The sequence below is a fragment of the Eriocheir sinensis genome, unplaced genomic scaffold, assembly GCF_024679095.1.
Source record: "Eriocheir sinensis breed Jianghai 21 unplaced genomic scaffold, ASM2467909v1 Scaffold1123, whole genome shotgun sequence".
In the NCBI taxonomy this organism is placed as follows: domain Eukaryota; kingdom Metazoa; phylum Arthropoda; class Malacostraca; order Decapoda; family Varunidae; genus Eriocheir; species Eriocheir sinensis.
Window position 1 is genome coordinate 101,681 of NW_026110434.1, and position 17,869 is coordinate 119,549.

Genomic DNA, 17,869 nt, shown 5'->3' on the forward strand with positions numbered 1-17,869 from the left:
AGTATTGGGTTTACTGAGTGAATTGGTGACCAATCTGTTGCTATTTGTGTCTTGCTTGAAGATAATCATCATTGGATTCAAACCTATGGTATTAATGTGCAATAGTCGTCATAACAAAATACGTTGTAATTAATTATATATGTCAACCTATTTATTTTCATGAGATCATGGTATGACCACTGAAAAACATAGCTTTTTTATCTTGTCTCCATTACAAATTCAGTATATAATTACTCATATATTAAATAAAGTAGTGGGATCCAGTTTTCAGCATCTTTTATTATTATGCCAATATTCTAAGCACTCAGCTTGCAAACACGCTTAGGTTTATGTTGTCAGCTTGGGTCGGACTTAGGTGAACATTTTACCAAGTGACCTAAGATTACTCAATGCTACCATATAGGTATACTACATCTTTGATTGTGAGTGCATCAGAGAGCACTGGAGAGCAGCATGAGTCTAATTAGGTGCTAATGAATATCCTGCCTGCATCACAGACTACATAAAATGCAAATATGATCGGTGCCTAAAGGTGTTATAAGCTAATGATGGTAAATATATATATATATATATATATATATATATATATATATATATATATATATATATATATATATATATATATATATATATATATATATATATATATATATATATATATATATATATATATATATATAAAACTGTCTGCCTAATGTCCTTCCCACTTTTGAAGTCCAAATGACGCCCCTGATTGTAACAGCGTATCTTGTAACACCCATGACTGGGTGGCGGTGCAAATCTCCTCATTGAACACCGAGAAATTAATCAAGGCTCTAGGGAACTCGGAAAAATCCAAGTTAGAGAGTGCTGGCTGTGGGGATTGAACCAGTGACCTTCGACATACAAAGCCATGTCTGTCAGTCGAGCCAATAAAGATAAAGGAAAAGTAGGGGCATACGCTGTAGCAGAGCGTGGCTTCAGTGCTCATATCCGTAACATTGGCCCTTGAGCCTGTGGTGGGAGGAGCCCATTACCCCGGGACACAGGGCCAGTGTGACATCCGGGTTACCACAGTTTCCCCAGGTTTCACCAGGTAGTCATTTATCGACCAGCCCGAGAGGGAGGATGCTCAGCTGGGTGAGCTGCACGCCGACTGCCCGGGGCGGGATTCGAACCTGGGCCCGCGTAGAAGCCAGGCATGCTGACCACTAGACCACGGAGGCGTATTGGAGCCTAATCTCAAGTGAACCCACTCACAATGGCACATAATTTTTTTTTCTGGTAAATTTTGTACTTTGAATGAATTTGCTAACCATTTCTGTCGAAAAACAGCACAGATTATTTTTCACCCCTTCCACCCTAACCTCCTCAGTAATAAAAAAAAAAAAGTGACAAAATCATAGCCTTGAGGCAGTAATATTCAGCCCCAGCATCAAAAAATTATACTGCTGCCCTATGAAAGACATCTCTTAACTCCGATGAAGTAGGTGGTGACTGTGGTGGAGCAGCTTCATTGTCATCCCTTGCAGTGGCAGGTGTCATTGGGCCAGCAGATGATGAAGCAGTGGCTGGTGTCATTGGGCCAGCAGATGTTGAAGCAGTGGCTGGTGTCATTGGTCCAGCAGATGTTGAAGCAGTGGCTGGTGTCATTGGTCCAGCAGATGTTGAAGCAGTGGCTGGTGTCATTGGGCCAGCAGATGATGAAGCAGTGGCAGGTGTCATTGGGCCAGCAGATGTTGAAGCAGTGGCTGGTGTCATAGGGCCAGCAGATGATGAAGCAGTGGCTGGTGTCATAGGGCCAGCAGATGTTGAAGCAGTGGCTGGTGTCATTGGTCCAGCAGATGTTGAAGCAGTGGCTGGTGTCATTGGGCCAGCAGATGATGAAGCAGTGGCTGGTGTCATTGGGCCAGCAGATGATGAAGCAGTGGCTGGTGTCATAGGGCCAGCAGATGATGAAGCAGTGGCTGGTGTCATTGGGCCAGCAGATGATGAAGCAGTGGCTGGTGTCATAGGGCCAGCAGATGATGAAGCAGTGGCTGGTGTCATAGGGCCAGCAGATGTTGAAGCAGTGGCTGGTGTCATTGGGCCAGCAGATGATGAAGCAGTGGCTGGTGTCATAGGGCCAGCAGATGTTGAAGCAGTGGCTGGTGTCATTTGGCCAGCAGATGATGAAGCAGTGGCTGGTGTCATAGGGCCAGCAGATGTTGAAGCAGTGGCTGGTGTCATTGGGCCAGCAGATGATGAAGCAGTGGCTGGTGTCATTGGGCCAGCAGATGATGAAGCAGTGGCTGGTGTCATAGGGCCAGCAGATGTTGAAGCAGTGGCTGGTGTCATTGGGCCAGCAGATGATGAAGCAGTGGCTGGTGTCATTGGGCCAGCAGATGATGAAGCAGTGGTTGGTGTCATTGGGCCAGCAGATGTTGAAGCAGTGGCTGGTGTCATTGGGCCAGCAGATGTTGAAGCAGTGGCTGGTGTCATTGGGCCAGCAGATGATGAAGCAGTGGCTGGTGTCATAGGGCCAGCAGATGTTGAAGCAGTGGCTGGTGTCATTGGGCCAGCAGATGATGAAGCAGTGGCTGGTGTCATTGGGCCAGCAGATGATGAAGCAGTGGCTGGTGTCATTGGGCCAGCAGATGATGAAGCAGTGGCTGGTGTCATTGGGCCAGCAGATGATGAAGCAGTGGCTGGTGTCATTGGGCCAGCAGATGTTGAAGCAGTGGCTGGTGTCATAGGGCCAGCAGATGTTGAAGCAGTGGCTGGTGTCATTGGGCCAGCAGATGTTGAAGCAGTGGCTGGTGTCATTGGGCCAGCAGATGATGAAGCAGTGGCTGGTGTCATTGGGCCAGCAGATGTTGAAGCAGTGGCTGGTGTCATTGGGCCAGCAGATGATGAAGCAGTGGCTGGTGTCATTGGGCCAGCAGATGTTGAAGCAGTGGCTGGTGTCATAGGGCCAGCAGATGTTGAAGCAGTGGCTGGTGTCATTGGGCCAGCAGATGATGAAGCAGTGGCTGGTGTCATAGGGCCAGCAGATGTTGAAGCAGTGGCAGGTGTCATTGGGCCAGCAGATGATGAAGCAGTGGCTGGTGTCATTGGGCCAGCAGATGATGAAGCAGTGGCAGGTGTCATAGGGCCAGCAGATGTTGAAGCAGTGGCTGGTGTCATTGGGCCAGCAGATGTTGAAGCAGTGGCTGGTGTCATTGGGCCAGCAGATGTTGAAGCAGTGGCTGGTGTCATTGGGCCAGCAGATGATGAAGCAGTGGCTGGTATCATTGGGCCAGCAGATGATGAAGCAGTGGCTGGTATCATTGGGCCAGCAGATGATGAAGCAGTGGCTGGTGTCATTGGGCCAGCAGATGATGAAGCAGTGGCTGGTGTCATTGGGCCAGCAGATGATGAAGCAGTGGCTGGTGTCATTGGGCCAGCAGATGATGAAGCAGTGGCTGGTGTCATTGGGCCAGCAGATGTTGAAGCAGTGGCTGGTGTCATTGGGCCAGCAGATGATGAAGCAGTGGCAGGTGTCATAGGGCCAGCAGATGTTGAAGCAGTGGCTGGTGTCATTGGGCCAGCAGATGTTGAAGCAGTGGCAGGTGTCATAGGGCCAGCAGATGTTGAAGCAGTGGCTGTTGCTGGAGCAGCTGATGGTATCTTGTCCACAAGTAATGAACAATGTGCTGGGATTGTCTCTAGCAATACAGCAGCGGGGCTGAAAAAAAGCGTCATATATTAGTCATGATTAATGCATGTAACTTAACCCCTTAACTGCGGATTTCCTACAAGAAAACATCACCAAACTACAGAAATGGAACAAAAAGTGGCTGCTACAATTCAGTGAAGAAAATGTAGTCCCTTGGGAGGGGATATCCAGCATACCAATACCACATGGAAACACTCCACTATCCACCGCAGAGGCAGAGAAAGACCTGGGACTATTATGTGACCAGGCTAGCAGTGGAAGCCAAATCCATGCCAATCATGGCGGATGGGTTAAATAGGTACATAGTTGAAGAGAAAGGGTCTTAAAGGTGAAATGTTACTTATTAACAGAAATATTCCACTATTTGTTATTGGTTGTAAAATAATTGACTGATAAAGTGTGTATCTACAAAGAATATGAATTTAAGAGTGATTAATAAATTGTTTTAATGAGAATATAAAAGTTTTTGCCAAAAACATACAGGCCAGTCAATATTTCACTGCTGCTTGACTGTTGCTGCTGTCCTATCCCTAACACATCATCAGCTGTGTCAAAGCTGAATGGCTCTGGTACCCCTTCAAATACATGAGGCGAGCAGCCTATGATATCATACACCAGTTTATCTACCACAGTTAATGTCATAGTTATATAGGCAGGCGCTTGCGTATCTGTGGTGCTACACATGTGGGGCACTCAGGTGCTGGGGGAAATGTCATTGTTATGAAGGGGCAGGGGTAAACCAGTGTATGCTGTGAGGCCTTGGTGTGGAAGTTCCCTGTCTGAACTGTGCAGGTAATCCCCCATACAGTGAGGGCCTTTTTTACTCCCTCAGGGGCTGTGCAGCTGGGAGAGTGGTGTACATGAGTGTGAATGTGTGAGTGAGTGTGTGCCTGTCTTGGCTACCACCCTTCATTGGGGGAAAACAGCCAAGGTATTTAGATAGATTGATAGTCACTGACAGATGAACATAAAAAAATAATTCTATATCAAATATGCAGATCACTGCTATGAACTTATTAACTTTAAGCTGAAATAAAGGCATTGTGGCCAGTATAGCTGCATTCTGTGAGCACATGAAAAACTAATATAATTTTTACATTTAAAGACATAACAACTAAAAACAATAACCAGTCTGCTGCTGTTCATTCTTGCACTGGGCAATGCGAGGCTTTGATTTTTGTTGTACGTTGTACCAACGCGTCTCACAGTCATCCTGCGTACGGGGTCCACTCCCAGGGAAGGCACTGTCAGGGTATAAATGTAAAGCAAGTCTCTTAGTTGTTTCACTATGGCATGCTATTTATTTCCCATCCGTGAGGCCGCCTCATAGTGTGTATGCTTCATCCGGCCGACGAGGCTCCGCCCACTTTCGGCCGCCGGACAGCCGCATCGCATAGTGTGTGTCCGCCTTTATAAAGCTCATAAGGAGTTGATCTGTCTGATTATTGCTTGTGACCGTTAAGACTCGTCTTGAGACGTCGTCTTGCAGCATGTCGCAGACATGTTGACAACTATAGTTGGCCGAATGTCCCAGACAGTCGGCAGTCATGCTAGCCGACACCAAGACGCCAAAAAAATATCCTCCCATTCTTGGAGCGTGGGGACCGATTTGTCAAATGCAAAAGTCGCTGGGTTGTCGTGGCCCAGAGTCGGCAGTGTGAACGGGGCCTTAGCTCCTACCTTTGCTGTCTGACTGAGTCGGTCGGTTGACGTCTGCCGATTACGTCGGTCTGTCGGCTCCTCTTCATGGGCCGTCACCCGAGAAAGGCTCATGCTCTCTCCTCTCTCCTCTCCTCTCAAAATATGGATGGATGGATGGACTCATTTATTTCTCACTCTACCTTAGGGACCCTTGTCATCATCCGTTTTCTTTACTGAAGGTTCTCGCGGCCCCACCGGCGGGGGGAGACTATGACCACTAAGCACCTCAAGACCCTTACCATCTAACAATATTCAGTGGCATAACAGTCAGTCAGTAAGAGCATACACCGGGGTTGGAGGTTGACAGAAGTAAAGTCGAGAAGAGGAAGAACACGAGGACGCCCCGAGGATGTGTGAGGGTTTATTATACCGAAGCACTAGTTAGGAAGTAGCGTTATACCGAAGCAGTTTGAAAGTTAGTACAAGAGATTGACTTTAAGCAGAGGCACGCCAGTCCTCGTCGACAGACCGACTCGGTCGGCTAGATTTCGATCGCCGATAGAGTCGGTCTGTCGGCATCCTACAGGCCGCCAATAGGCAGCCCGTGCTCCCCAGCGCAGGGAGGAGCATTTTGCACTCTTAGCGGGCCGTCTCAGGACAAGGGCCCGTTTCCCTAGTGATAATAGGGATAAATATTTAAAAGAAAAAAATGACTAAGCCTGTAGGACATTCTCGTCTCTTGGGGATAAAGCCGCATAGAGTACTTTACACGAAAATGGAAGTCTCTGGATCGGAATCTGTTCACACAGCAGTTTGGTTAGTTAAAGTCTAGAAACTATCAATCAATCAGTTTTGTTGTTATCTTCTTTATCTCGGTGAAAACTTTGTAGGTTACAGGGAAAGTAATAATTGGTCGGCGGTTCCAAGTCGTCACATTTTTTTTGTGTGAATTTATATAGTAATGGTGACATTTTTTTAAATACTCTATAAACTCTTACTCTGCAAGCTAGTTTATTAAGTATGGAATTGTCTTCATCCTTGATTAGGTTTATAGGTAGCTCATGTATGCTTCACCTCTGCTCTGCTCATTCCTTTTTTACGTCCAAGTTCGTGAATCATTCTCCTCACTGCCAATGCTCCTGACCATCTTAATTTGATCATGGCACGATGGGGTGTAGAATTTTCTCAAAGTTAAGGTTTGCTATATGTTTCATCTAGTACATTAGTTCAGGTGACATCATGCTCTGCTGTCTTCACAAGAATGCCATGTGATCGCCACAAAGGAGGATAAGCCAGCCTAATAGTGTTTTTTATCAATTCATTGTTTTTAAAATCTGCCACATCAATATATTGTGATAGAAATAGGGTAAGTTTTTGACTGAAGAAATAAACCCAAAAAGTCAAAAGTAGCAGCAACATTTGGCTGATAAGTGGGAGATAACAATACAGATACACTGGGCCTGGTAGAAATATTCCAGTATGTATTAAACTAAATCAAACCAGTCTAACTTATCATAATCAGCATGAGCATTAACCACTGCATTATCATCACAGTAGTTTTTTTGTTTTTTTTAAGTCAGCACATTAATTGCGGTTGAGTGCTCCATGAGAGGTAAGTTTTATTTTGTTTGTTTGGTATAAGAGGTATACTGGAACCTTTGGTTAATCATTATTTATCTGGGAACTAATCAACACAAAAGAACTTAGATGTATAGGTATGTCAACAAGCATGTTACCTGTTGCTATTTACATTTTTCAGATTTATCATAAACATAAGCTGCTTTTATTTGTAACAAAAGAAAAGTGCATGATGCAATCCAGGCCTACATATGCCGCTGTGGTATGGTCATCATACAGAGAGAAGTATATAAAAATAATAGAGGATTCAAATACTGAAGTCAGATTGATGCCTTGTCTAGCACAATAATTATATAGTGCATGAGGAGAGGTTGGTGAAATTTAACATTGGTCAGCAGATTATAAATAAGAACAGACCAATATGCTAGAGTGTTGCATGGCAAGCTTGATGGGTTGTATGATTTGGCTGGGATGTGGCAGATGGACCTCAATGCCAGGAAGTGTAGTATGAAGTTCTATGTCAGGATGGTATGCAAGTGTAGAAAGAAATAACCCCCTACAAAAATACTCTGACACTACCCTTAGCAAGTCTACTTGTGAGAGAGACATAAATTTTGTGAGCTCTGATCACTGTCCAACGAACCACTGCAATCATTCTAAAAATTGCTCAAATATAATGCTGGGTGTCATTGCAAACAGCATGAGCAACAGAAACTCTGGTCATCCTCAGCCTTGATATAGCATTAGATTGACTTCAATTTGACTATGCAGTATAGTTTGATTTATTATGAAATAGGCATCAGCATGCTGGAATCTGTACAAAAGAGGATAAAATTATTCATTGATTAAAAACGTTGCCTTAAACATTAATATATCTGCATTCTCTTGAAAGGCAAAGGGTGCAAGGAGCTTTGAAGCTAGTTTAGGGTGATGCAATAAGGTTCTGGCCGTAAGAGAAATGGGTAGAACATAAATTGGTAGGTTTTGACATATTATTAGAGCTGATTCATCTGCCAAGCTGTGAAGGCCTAATAGATATGAGGCTCCTCTCCTAGGGTGTTGAGTGAGTTTGTGTTGGTTTAAATCCCCTACATTGTTTTGAGAAATTGCCCGTGTTGACACATTTAGCACTTTTTTTTGCCTGTGGCTGGACATTTCTTCCACTCCTATGGTTCATGATCTACCATGCCACTGTGCCACTATAACATTCAGATTTTTTGCTTTGTTTTCTGGCAAGGATGTTTTATGTTCACCTTGAAGGTCTTGATAAGCCCTACACTATAGACATAATATATTTGAAATTTATCCTTGCATGTCTTTATGCTTGTTGCCTACTGATGTTTTGTTCACCTGCATTTCAGAAGTACTAGCTGCCTTGCCTTCTAAATACTTGGATCACATGTTTGCAGCTTTGAAAGTCTTGCCAATTTCTTGTACTTTCTCCAGTGTATTTGTTTTCCTGCAATACCATAAAACTTCTCAGTTAGTTGGTCAGTAGTCACATCACAGGAGTCTTGACACTCATGAATGTTAATTTGTGTAACTTTTTGTCAAAGTAATCAACGAACCTGTGGATGGTGTGAACACTGCCTAAATGAGAACTTCTCCCATATTGCAATCACTACTTTTATTTTCTCTTCCCCAAACCACATCTTAGACTCTGTTGTGCTCTCTGTCTCAACTCTGTATGACTTTGCTAAATCATTATTCAACTTTCTTGTCTTCTCAGATATCATAACCTTTCTCTTGCTAACATTTACTTTCATCTCCACAGTCAAATTCATCAACAATCCTCAGCATTATCCTCTCATTTTCTGCATCCGTGACTGTATCATCTGCAAAAGAGACATGCCGCCTATCTCCCATCATCCATATAATTATTTAACAGCCATGATATCTTGCACTGACACCAGCATCAAATTTCTCACTTAGGTACCTATTCACATGCACAAAGGCACTTGCATTCATGTAAACATACCTTCTCCAAGTATATATCCTACTACACCACATACCTACCCTCAGGACATCCCTAACTGTCAACCATGTCAGAGGCCTTCTCCAGTTCCATTAAAGCAGCAGACAACTTCCTATCCTTCTCAGTTACTTCTGGAGTCCTTTTCAGTCATAAAATTTGTTTCACATCCCTCCCATTTTCAACCCCTTGTTCATCTGCACTGTCATCAGTTGTTTTGCATCATTATCTTCTAAAACATATACACCTTTCTTCACAGATTCCTCTATAGCTTAAACATCCTTACTTCCTTTTCTTCTGTTCAGTAGCTCAATATGATAGCCTTTCTTCAGTCTTCTGACCTCACCATGCTCCTATGCCAGATTTCATATCTACGGCATCCATTCCACAACATAATTATATTTCGGTAATTCTGCTTCTATGCCATAATTGCCAGGGCTCTTTCCTGTTATCATAACCACCGAGGCTGAGAGTTTTGTGTGTACATATAAGGGTTGTGGCACAGTTTGTAGCAAGTTTATATTGTTGAGAACTAACTGCGCCTCTGGGGCTATCATATGATTTGCTTATATGTAGTAGTAAAATCCTACTTTGCCTTCATGAAGTGATCTCATCAGTATTTTTTATTTACTTCTAATTTATGTAATTTATCTTTAATAACTTTTTTTTCTTTGCAGAGGTCAGGTACCGTAAGTGCTTTGTTTAATGAGTATTCCAGTTTTTATTTTATTTTACATATCACATTTATATTAGTGTATTGACTTTGAAAATGGTGCCTATAGTTTCTCAGTGATCTGATGACTCATTTTCCTTTAGGAATTAACACTGCACTAGTCCTGCTAGCTGCCCGTGGCCCCTTGTGGGGGTGATAGAAAATGCCAAGCAGAGCTGGGTCTCCATTCTCCCCAGGAAGGGGAGGAGGGCAAGGTCCTTATTGTTGCATGTGTGAATTTAAATGAACTGGCTGAAGAACGAAAAAGGAGAATAAGTTATAGAAGCATTCAGGAGAGGAAAGGTATTTTCTAGGTATTAGTGAAACCCAGAAATGGTGTGGTGCACAGACTTGTTCAAATAATGACAAAAATAGTTTGTAGGCATGCGGAGAGAAAAGGACTGGTATGGCAGCAGATGAAAAGGGAATAGGAAAGGAAGGGGGCGCATTATTGGTCTCCTCAAGAGTATAGATGAAAATGGATGGAATGGATTGATGATAGTGTGGATGACTGGTAGGACTGGTGTGGGTAGCCCTATGTGCATAAACCCTAATGGTTGTGAAAAGGGTAATAAAGAAAATTGTTAACCCCCCAACTGTCTCATGCATCAGAGGTGTGGATGAGTGGTGTAGCGTGCCGATCACTAATGTGTGTACTAATAGAAATGAGCAATGCGAGATGCATTTTGTGTGTTGAGGTGGGATGGAGAAGGCATTAGAGCATGAATGAAAGGTTTGGTAAAGGTGTGACACCAAAAGCAGTGAGTTGTGAAGCATGGTGCTTTAAGATGGTTGGCCACATGACGAATAAGTATGAGTTTGTGAAGAGACTTTACAGAGCAGGACTGAGGAGAGGGGGAGACCATTTTTGAAATGGATCAATAGAGCAGATGATTAATGGAAAAAAATAGTTGGTAGATGAGAGAATGTGTGTACTGAGAGGAAGTGACTGAACAGGGAGACATGGTCGGTTTTTTTTACAACAAAGGAGGCAGTTCAAGGGCACACAAAAAAAGAAAACAATAAAAAAGCCCACTACTCGCTGCTCCCAAAAAATAATTAAAAGAGGTGGCCGAAAGAAAGATCAATTTCAAGAGGAGAGGTGTCCTGATACCCTCCTCTAGAAAGAGTTCAAGTCGTAGGCAGGAGGAAATACAGATGAAGGAAGATTGTTCCAGAGTTTACCAGCGTGAGGGATGAAAGAGTGAAGATGCTGGTTAACTCTTGCATAAGGGGTTTGGACAATGTAGGGATGAGCATGAGTAGAAAGTCGTGTGCAGCGGGGCCGCGGGAGGGGGGGAGGCATGCAGTTAACAAGTTCAGAAGAGTGGAAGCGTGGAAATATCGATAGAAGATAGAAAGAGGCAACATCGCGGCGGAATTTAAGAGGTAGAAGGCTATCAGTAGGAGGAGGAGAGCTGATGAGATGAAGAGCCTTAGACTCCACTCTGTCCAGAAGAGCTGTGTGAGTGGAGCCCCCCACACGTGGGATGCATACTCCATTGGGTAGGCGGTGGCCGAGCTGGTAGCGTACTGGGCCCACATTCACCGCGTGATGGACGACGCGGGTTCGAATCCCAACGCTACCACTCGGATTTTTCAGTCACCACCGAGTGGCTTAAAACTACCCACATGCTGTCCTGAAGACCACCCATCAACCCGGACTCTAGAGGAAGCCGTCCAAGCGAATCAAGAACGAGTTCCGGGGGGCAGCATGAGCCAATGCAAGATGGCACCGCTATAAACACTCGCCTGTGCCAGAACGGGCTGGGCCGACCATCAGGCCACACCGGGAAGATGCCTACCGGCACAATAGGCAAAAAAAAAAAAGTGTGACTGCTCCCTTGAGGGAACATGGCATTGAGATAGATGGGTATAGTACTACTACATAAAAATGTGACTCGATGTAAATTTTGCAGAGGGTCACGTATATCATCAGCCTGCCCTGAAGTCTGTTCTTCTGAACTCAATCATGGTAAAGGCTGTGCTGTCCTCACTCCTGCCAGTATACTGCCCGTGCCTGCCTCGATCCTCCCAGCCTTCCTTCTTCCAAGGTATTCCAAAATTTTCAGCTTGTTGTATACATTGTGAAAGTCAGTCTGGAATTTTGATGGTACAGAGATGACACAAGTGAACAAAGTCTACAAAATATATTGATTCATGGTACTTTCTACAGTGAAACTCAAAAATATGCAAAACCTCAATTTAATGGCAGCTGTCTCAAGATTTGAATTTTGATATAGTTATCTAACAATACAAATCATGATTAATATGCAGTAAAGAACAGCTGGAAATGTTTATAGGTCTTCAAAATTGTACTAAGTAATAACTCAGGCAGCCTCTGGAGAAATATTATTAGCATCTAGTTTCAAAAGATACAAATTATTTTAAGTTACAGCTTATTGAATGTATTGTGCAGTGACATAACAAACCTATAGTACACAGCTGTCCAGATAACTCACCTTTTTTTTTCAAAATTTTGCAACATTCACAATCTTTGCTTCAGCTTCCATCCTGTAGAACATCATCTCTCCTCTTTTACCTCCTCTTCCTTTACCTCTTCTTCTTAACTGAAACACGGGTCTCTGGGGCTACTGACAGTAATCGTCAATAGTGATGGTAGGCTTTCTTGGGGGGTTTCTTGGACAACTCCAGTCCATTAGTAGCTGCCGTGATGGATGCCTCTTGCTATCTTCATCCCAGCTTTCAACCCAAGCTGGATGCTGCATCTATGTATGCCAAGATGGCACTTCCTCTCGTGCCCATGACCTTGATCCTACAGAATTTTCCACCATTTGTCTAAGACTTCTGTCATACTCCATATGAGGACAGAAAAGACCCTTGTATGTGGACAGCATGTGTGAGGGGGAATAGAACTGGTGAAAACGATACAAATGCATAACCTCGAAGAATCTGATTTAGCAAGAGAGGAAATAAGTTTTCAGTTAATGTTTTGAGTTAAGGATAGACAGAGAATATTTAGTGTAGGGGAAGGGGGCTGCTTAGTGTGGTCGAAGACTAGGGAATAGACGATGGAATTTGTTCAGTTGATAGGCGGAGAAATTGACTTTTTCCTCAGAGAGGGAAATAAAATAGTCGTACAGAATACAGGTGCTGATAGGCCTAGGGGAAGACAGTGGCAGGATTACCGCAGCATAGATAGATCAGCTTGAAAGGAAACACGATATAAAAACAGAGGGATAGAATTCCGAACATCTGTTCCCTATTCTATGACTACACTCAGCTGTCCACTTAAACAATAAACATATTTGGTCTATCCTCATAATTTCATCTCACCTCTTCCTAAACCAGCTTCTTTGAAGTTGTGTGTTCTGTATTAGTCTTTCAGTTTTTTACCCCTCACAAATGATATCCAGGGGCCTTGTCTGTCCTCGTATGGAGAGCGCATTTCATATAGGATGGGCTTCACTCACATAGCTGTTTTGGACTCGATGGAGTCAAACCTAAACTCTCTTCTTCTATATCAAACTCTGCTGCAATGTTGCCCCTCTGTCTTCTACAGACATTTTCATGATGATTGCCCTTCTAAGCTTGCTAACTACATGCCTCCACCTCTACTGTGGTCCCCTTTTACATAACGTTCTACTCGTCTCTATACTATCCTAATTCCTTATGCAGGTTAACTCCAGAGCAGCCCTCCTTCATCTATTTCCTCCTGCCTATCTAGACACTTCTCCATTTGAAATCAACCACTCTCTTCTGGCCTCTCATTTTTCACTCATGCTGGAACAGAGAGGCAGTGGCTGAATGGTTAGTGTGCAGGTCCTGCGTTCACCAAGTTCTGGACAATGCGGGTTCAAATTCTCTGCTACCACCTGGGATTTTTCAGTCATTACCAAGTGGCATAAGGCTACCCACGTGCTTTCCTGAAGATCACCTATCAACCCCAACTATAGAGGAACTGTCCAAGTGAATCAAGAATGAGCTCCGGCGGGCAGCATGAGCCAAGAAGAAATGGTGCTGCTATAAACACTTGCCTGCGCCATGACGGGCTTGGGTCGACCACCAGGCCCCTGAAGAAAGCCTACCAGCGCTATAGGCCAGAGTGTAAAGAAAAAAAAAAAAAACTTGGCTCGGAATTTGTCAGCTCTTTTGGGGAACAGTGCCAGATGTTTGACAGACAACTGGATTGTCCTTACACATCTCTATCCAGATTGGTACAGGTGCTTATTGGAGGGTTGCAACACCTGGCCACACCTGAAGGAAAGTAACACCAATATTAGAATAGCCCTCCACCCTCGACATGCTGCAATGTCATTAACAACTTTAATTTGATTGTTACAAAGGTTTTAATAATGCATTTGTTATTCATGAATATACTGATGGGATAATTAATCTTGTTTTATTTTATAATTGTTCCAGTTCTTCTCCAGAGCCACTGACCTTTTTTTTTTGTTAATCTTAGACCTACTCATATATTCCTTACCAATTTTTGTCACATAAGTAGCAACACTCCACTATCCCTATGTTCAGGGAAATGGGTTATTAAATCAATATGTATAATCAAAATTTCTAATTAATGTGACTGGATGAAATATAAGAAAAGCAAATGGCAAACTGACTAAAGTTCCTGGAAATATACCCATGACCAGTGGCAGTAAACAAATGAAACAGAAAACCTGATGGAGTACAAAGATTAGGAAGAAAACTACGTAGATGACAGAGCTGGGATAACTGAGGTTAACATTGTCTGATATCTGATCTAAATCTAGCATGGACAAGCTGGAAGAACAGCAGAAACATGAACACAACCAGTAGACTGGGCATTGGCAGATACCAGTTGTTTGCTCTTGTGAATGTCACAAATAATATGGAAGAGGTAGTTACGTACGTAAAGAATTTACCTACATGGAATTGTACAACAGTCACGGTGGCCAAGAGGAAGGTGGCGAGTATGTTTTGCTGTATTTGGAAAGTCCCAGTGTAACTGTTGATGAGTAAATAAAGGAAATGAAATGTGTGGGAGTAAATCATGATGAGAAGCCATTGAAAAGACCTTATAATTAGTTCAGAAATTCCTATACTTGAGTTTAATAAAGTAGCTCAAGTATATACAAAATGCTTTCAGAATCAGAATTCCAAAAGCCTGAATAAATGTTGGTGGGCAGGAACACATTCACATAAAGGCTGTGTACCATGCGGGTTACCCAAAGTCTACTTCCCACGGTCTCCTGAATGTGTGTGCCTGTGTTAAAAAATCAGCCCACCTAGCTGTTCATCCTCCCTTTCAGGATGCTTGATAAATGGAAACCTGGGGAAGGTAAACTCTGGTTTTCATCATATTCATTCTCTAACCAATCATCAGGTTCTGTGTTGTTCCTCCACAACTACTGTTGCTATAGTCTTACTGAATTATTTTGAAAAAAAAAATATCAAGGAGATTACACAGTTTGAAAGTATTCAGGTCTGAAGATAAATATGAAGAAAACTAATGACCCTCCTTCAAAGCCTGTATGCCGTCAGTATTACTAGGAATACAGTCACCAGGAGTGACATGCAGTAATACTTGTATTTATAATAGTTTCACTAACAAAAATACACTCAAAAGGCCCTTGTTTGGGAACTATGACAAACTGCAACTTATTATTTTTAAGTTACCATTTGCAAAGGTTAAGGAGGCAAATATTATTAGTTATTGCCCTCTGACTGGTCCGTCTAATACTTAATGGCCCATATAATTATAAATGATCAGACGGGATGGCCCAGGCTAGGCACATCTGTGGTGTTGGGAACAATTATTAAGGTTGCGTCACCACACTAATAAATTTGATAACATTGTCGTGTTCAAAATTCGAGCCAATTAACTTACAGTGCAACTGTGCCAAATTTGACCTGTCCAGCCCACTCCTGAGTCCTGACCCCCGGATTGCCACTCAAGTGTCGGTCCCTGGCAACAAGTACCTAACCATCTAGTTACTATCCTCTGGGAATAAACATGCATTGTACGGGATAGAAGGCCAGCAGTGCATGTCTGTGTCATATGACAAGACCCAAACAGGTAAACAGCAATCGCGATGCTAACTTTGGTCCGTGTCGCAGTAAAGATTCCACTGTTCCAAAATGTCCCTGCCTAGACACACGACCCAGCTGGCCTATTCATACGAACGAAATGCAGCCCATGATCAGGATCACTGATAACCCAGGGCAATGACTAGTTAACTATCTCCCTCCCTCGATGCACCTTCATAATGGCTGCTCAGCATTTCATGCAAATGAAGATAATGAACAATAAGCAAAATATATACTAGGGTAAAATTCTTTGTGTAATTAGATTTATATATTAATATTTTCACCTGGTTAGGTCTACCTCTTTATCAGTCTACCTACCTATAGAAAATCCACTTCCATACGTGTGTGTGTGTGTGTGTGTGTGTGTGTGTTAAGCAGTGACAATCACTAACCTGCAGCAACTGCTGGATCATTCAGTCCAGCCTGGCTGTCGTTCAGTCATCCCGGGGAGTGTCTGTTCAGCCGCTCGTCTGCTGGGGGTATATAAAAAAAAGTATATACCTGTGTGATATACCTATGTGGAGAAAAGGAATAGCCTATATGCTAGACAATCCTTCCAGGCTGTGTTATTGTATAAAAAACATTTATTCTAGAAAGGTTTTATTTTATGGTGTTTTTCACACACCAAATATAAATGAAAAGCATATTCAGGAAATAAAATATACTGACAAGGAAAGGGTAACAGCGTGGCAACACATCGACTCACTGGGGCCTCGCCCGCTGCACCCCGACATCTGAGCCAAAGAGGCTTGCCTACCCTTGATATAAACCGTTCACTGACGCACCGCTGAGCTACAGTCACCAGTCTCTCACACACACACACACACACACACACACACACATCGATGTACGGGACACGACGGTCTGTTAGTGTTCTGGGAATGTCTTAAACTCACCCATATGTCTGCATCCCTAATTAAGTCGCGTTGTGGTGTTTTTTGCTTTATTTTTGAGCACATATCGGCAGCAAAATGATGGAAGAGGTGCCACTCACCCATGCGGTCAGCAAATTGTGATGGGCCGGGAGGGAGGACTACAGTTTAACGCAAAGCCAGGCACATTACCTCGCCAGTGCATCTGCAAGACTGTGGTCTGTTAACTGCAAGGATACTACATAGTCCCCATGCTTGGATGTAGAGCCTTCTAGAATTCTTGATTACCAGACATCTAGCAACTACCCACGAACCGAAGCTTCAACCACCGGTTCAGTTTCCGTTCGCCGCACGGCATCTCGCGTAGTGACTTGTCTGGGTGTTGTTATTAGGCTCTCAGTCGCCTGGAGAGGTGCCACAACACAGCAAATGATCGTACTGGATCTCTCAGTGTATGTTCAGAAGAGGACACAAAGGCTGCTTGAACATGGAAATTAGGCCTCTGCGAGGTTCCTTCCTTATCGCCCTTGTACTACTATGCATTTCAGCGGCAGACAAACGGTGTTTTTTGCAGATATCTCCTAAACTAATCGTTGGATGAGTATGATATTTCAGCACACTACCTTGAACATCCGTTCGTAATTTTTGGTTAACATACCATATTGCTATATGTGTTATGTGAGGAGTTTACTGAGTGATATTACGCCTAATCCAGTCATCATATCAAAGGTGTTACACAGAATCGGACGAGTGTGGGGTACTCGTCTAACCCCTCCACCACCACCACCACCCTGAGGAACCCCCAGACCACTCCTTCTCTACCCCAGTATCACATGACCCTCTTCCCCCCCCCCCCTACTCACACCCTCAGCCTTCCACCTGTGATTTTTTTTCCCTATTGTAATTACATACGTATAGGTATAATAGTTACATACGTCAGTATGTACATACATATCATACATTAATAATATTATCTAATACAATTGCTGGTATATGTGGACATGAAAACCAGACTGGGTCAAACGACCGTAAACGTAAACTACACGTAAACGTGCTGTTGTACAGTAATTATCAACGTGAACCACTTCTTGCCTTCATGAAATTGTACCATACTCTTAGGAAATAATCATATCTATACATACACACTTACAGAACATTATAATGTATAAATACAGTAGTGGGAGAAGTAGGGAGGGGCACAGGAGTGAGGGAGGCGAGAAGCAAGGAAGAGGTGCGGTGGGATAACGAGGCGGGGGGGGGGACTTCCGAGACGGGGGAGACGTAGTAGTGGTTAGGAATGGTTTGGGTGGGGTTGTGGGGGGGCGCACACTTTCATTCGAATGCGTGAACATGACTCGTCGGCTTTGTGTTATTTTTCACGAGTAAAC

At 43.4% G+C, this 17,869-nt stretch overlaps 1 long non-coding RNA gene across 1 annotated transcript; it reads right to left on the minus strand.

Moving 5' to 3' along the window:
- Window positions 1-9,350: 9,350 nt before the first annotated feature.
- Window positions 9,351-16,086, minus strand: LOC126989287 (uncharacterized). Its single transcript, XR_007743152.1, has 3 exons — window positions 16,002-16,086; window positions 12,042-13,797; window positions 9,351-11,678 (listed from the first exon to the last, which is right to left on the minus strand). It is a non-coding gene; the product is annotated as an uncharacterized LOC126989287 (long non-coding RNA).
- Between the last annotated feature and the right edge of the window lie 1,783 nt (window positions 16,087-17,869).